Source organism: Teleopsis dalmanni, chromosome 1 (genome assembly GCF_002237135.1).
Source record: "Teleopsis dalmanni isolate 2A chromosome 1, ASM223713v2, whole genome shotgun sequence".
Taxonomy (NCBI): domain Eukaryota; kingdom Metazoa; phylum Arthropoda; class Insecta; order Diptera; family Diopsidae; genus Teleopsis; species Teleopsis dalmanni.
In genome coordinates this window covers 153,421,248-153,426,081 of record NC_051846.1, presented here as the reverse complement: position 1 = coordinate 153,426,081, position 4,834 = coordinate 153,421,248, and positions in this window count along the sequence as shown.

Here is a 4,834-nt window from a genome sequence, read left to right as displayed (position 1 = left end):
CGAGAGTTTATATGGAAGCTATATCTAGATGTAAACCCATTCGAAAATAATTTTGTACGTTGTCTTTTGCAAATATCAGTACTGTATACACCAAATTTCATTTGAATACCTTTATTAAAAACGCAAAAACCTCATATCCGATTGTTAAGTTTATATCATAGCTACAAGAAATAGACGTCCAATTTCAATCAAATCAAATGGTGAACAGAGTGCGCTCCCGAAAAGTATGTGTGTAAAGGGCCCATAGACAGCAACGATCGTTGTCAACGCGCGCTTGCCATTACACAAACAATTTTTTAACAATTTTTTAAACACGCCCCAGATAAAACAACAAATATACTAAAAAATTGCTCTCACATGAGAATTTTTTCTCCTACTTTTCTCCTACTTTGTGAAATGCGAAATTTGTTTGTGTAATAGTAACATTTGAAATTTTAAGAAATGTGTTGACGAAAATCAAAACATTTTGATATTTCTTCAAACATGCTCGTGTTTTTGCATATACAGTCGGATTTGGTCGGCATGCAAAATTTTATTTATTTTGAGAAATGGAAGCGTAAACATCGTTTAAATGCACGCATGATTTGTCGTTAGGATGCGATGCTTTGCAAATATGAATGAATTTAATTTTAAATATTTGTATTTTCTACCTAGGTAAAATTTTTTAATTTCCAAAACATGTTATTAAGAAGATTAAAATATTAATAACCTTGGGCTAAAAAAAAATAACTAAACATTAAGTTACAATGAAAATTTTGTTTTAAATATTAATTGCATTGTGCATTTACGGAAAATTTGTTATTAAAATATACCAAAAAAAAAAAATTAAATTATATAAAATATAATATATATAAAAATAAATATATAAATTGAAATCATAAAAATAAATATAAATATATATATTAAAATTATAAATTAAATATAGAACATCATTTTTCGTAAGGAAATTACACATAGCAGCCGCTGTTGACACTTCAGCGATTGCTTTAATACTGATGAGTAAACAAATTTTGCATTGTTTGCTGGAGGCGTGTTTAAAAAATTGTTGGTAAATTTAATGTGTAATGGAGAGAGAAGACTTCGTGTGTTTGTCAACGCGCGTTGATGTCTAAAGGCCACTTAAAGTTTCATTCGAAGAGTTCAAAAGCTGAGAGAGTAGTTTGAAATGAAAAAGTATATATATACTGAACTGATATATACTTAATGGTATTTCTGACGTTTCCTTTAATGCGTTACGAAAATCTTGATAAACCTTATATACCCTTTTTACATTTTTTCGTGTAAAAAGTATAAGAAGATGTTGGTAGGGGCCCCTTAGTAAGAATTTGTTTACAGGCCTAAAAAATGTAGTTGTGTCATTGATTTGGCATGTATGAACAATGAATTATTTTTAATATTTTATTTAATTATTTATAGTAAATAATGTTTATTTGTTGATACTTTAGTGATTAAATGAATTTGTATAATATTTTTATAATGGTGTAATTTACGTATTAAAGATTTATTTCTAGATTCATATTTATTTATTTATAGAGATATATTTATATAGATATTAAAAAAAAAATTAATTAAGCAAAAAAAAACCGATCCACCGATATTTGTCTGTCAACCTATCTACTCATATAAATAAATGAATATCGTCAACAAAGATTATTAAACAATATTTGCATAGTATTAACAATTTGATCAAGTTAATGTAATACCATTTACTAAACAAATGAAGGCCACATCTTGACATTAAAAATAAAAGTCTCATATTTTAAAAGTGCTTATACGAGATATTTAAATTCAAATTTCAATTACGTATGCAAAAAACAATAGATCCTTGATATATAATTTGATATTAATTACAATATATTTTATCGATCTATCGTTTTATTATTCAGTATTTACATCACGCTTGAAATAGAAGAGGTCCCAGTAGAGCTAACTTGAACTAACTTTACTAAGATAATTATTATTATTTTATTTTTATATTGATTTAACAATTCATCGCCTTTATATATATGATTTCGACTCAGAATTGATATCAAGGTAACTGCGTCTGTATGATAAAATTCCGTTTCTTTAGCTATTCACTGTCTCGTGTCTACTACACATATATAATACGGAAGGTTAACCAGAAATCAATAAGTTGAGAATAATACAATGGGGTAATAAGCCCACGTGGATCCTTAAAATTGTCAGTATAACCTAACCTAAACTTAATAGTTGAGAAGAAAATGGAAGAGATTTTATCAATACTAAGAGTCTACTCTGAATATAGTTTTGTGTCCAATAAAGAAATGAACGGCTTGGAATTTATCGCCTTTCATATTTTTAACTAATGCCTATTATTACTTTAAGAAAGTTTTGAAATTATATATAAAGAGACTCCCGCCAATATATGGGTTATGAATTAAAAAAATTTAATAACAGCAAGTTTTCCTAGATATCTGCAATTCGAAAAATTTGGAGATAAGTTTTTTTAGAAGTGGTCTAATAGATCTTTCTTTGAAGTCATGAGATAGTACTATTATTGCTTTAGAACTTGTAGTAAAGACATAGGAGTCAAAAAAATGTCAAAATTGTTTACGATCTTTAGATTTTGAGATACACATGTGTGGCTATGAGTTGTGTTCTTACTGCGTTTTTTGTTTAATAGGTTTTAAGAAACATGCAAATGATATTTCTCAGAAAAAAAGTCGTGGAACTGCTATATATCAACATTAGCACAGTTTTGTAAAAGAATTTATGTAATGAAAACAAATGATTTCTGATAGGTAATCTGATTTGATAGGTATCTGATATGATAAACATAAACCTCCAAGTAACAGGAGTCATTAAAATATACTTTATTTTTTCTTGTGATAGTAAGGTTTTAAGAATTTTTTTTTTGCCATGGTATTTTTTTCAGAATACGCTTTTGTATGACATCCAAACTATATAAGTCATTTATTGCAGTTAAATATAAATGGGTATGAATCGCAAAATCTCACAGAATATGTAATAGTCCAAACTTCATTTAATTGGACATCAAAATAAGATTATTCTATTTGCAACCAATTTCATCATCACACAGTAGCATTTCAAAATCACTGAAAAGTTTGTTAACAAATTATATTCTGATAAGATCAATGTTTTGATTGATTATTTAATATCTTCAGCAGTTTCATGCAAAGAGGAACTGCCGACATATGAATAAAAATCAATTATCAATTTTATCAAATAATATCTTTATTAAGTTTTTCTGATACAATGGAGTGAAAAGAAAAAATTGTTTCGAAAGAAAAACGGAATGAAACCATCGCTACATATTCAATCACTATGAATTAAGTGCTTGGGATTGAGAAGAAGAAATCACATCGTACCATAATCTATCACCTGTCAGCACCTGTCATTCAAGCATCACATTTGCGATTGGCAGCACAATTTGTGTGTTGCATGTATGTCCATGTAGCGACAGCACTGCAACATGTTGCACGAAACGAACAATATCGAAAGAAAATTGAGTAGAGCCAAGAAGAATGAGGAATGGTAGGGCAACTAATCAGAAACATATCGAGAATGCTGTAATTTGACAAGGAACGCACAATTTTCCAACGCACTGAATGTTTTACCATAAGTGTCAGTTTGACATCATTAATCATGTGATTAGTTAAGTGGGTGTTTTTTTCTCAGTGTACGTGTGTAGTTCGAAGTTCCACACTGTTTAGTTTGACATTTCAATGCATGATTGCAGTCTCAATTTGACAAGATAAGGCACACTGTGTACACAGTCGGCTGATTAGCTCGTTTATGTTAAATATGTTATGTATATTTTGAGAAATGAAGACGTTCCAAAAATGGAGACATGCATTGGTAGAGAATGTTTATAGCTGTATATATTCTTTCAATTTGTAAGTAATGCGAAAGTGGGAATGTTTAGAACAATTTATATATCATAACAATGAGGATCACTACTACTATTCCTTGCATAATATTGATATGTATATAAAAATTGAGTAGAAAGAATTAAATGGATTTCTTGTTTTCACCAATGAGAAGCTATTATGTTATCTAATATTAAAATTTAACCGCAGAATGAATCTGCTGACAAAATCATAATGGAAGAAAATAGAAGTTTGACTTATACTACATTAGTAATACTAGGGCTGAGAAGTGATCTTGGAACTAATAATCTGTTCCGGTATCTAAAAGCATAGTTACTCTATACTTGTGTGATCTGTCTGAAATGAGTTTTTTTTTTCTTAAGTCGCTAGCTTATGTCATTATTGAAATATTAAAGATATTTAAAGTTTTCTGGAGTTAAATTTTGTTATTTATTAACAGAATTTTGAAAGCATGGTATCCGTAACTATCCTTATATCGTTATAAGGATGTAACAATCCTTATATCGTTACAAGGATGTAACTATCCTTATATCGTTATAAGGATATAACTATCGTTATAGTTAAGGATAATAAATGCCAAATGTTTTAGGATATAAAAATGATTTAAATGTTTTTATTTCTACATAGAGAGAATATTCACAATATCTAAACTAAATTTCAAATATCGTACATCTTTATATGACGAGTTCCTACTTTTATTTGGAAATAGATTTCAGATGAAGGATATATAATTCAAGATAATGATGAGTACATTTATCAAACATGTGTCCTACAAGTAGTGGAATCAAACTACAACGAAACAACTGATTTAATCGCTGTTTGGTAGAATTGATGTACCGTTAGGGCTCTATTTTATATACATGCATGTCAACCAACTGTGAGTCAGCAGAATAAATGATAATAATAGCCGGCTTCTTTGTTAAAACCCAGTTCTTTTACTTCTTTCAAAAAATGTTGACATT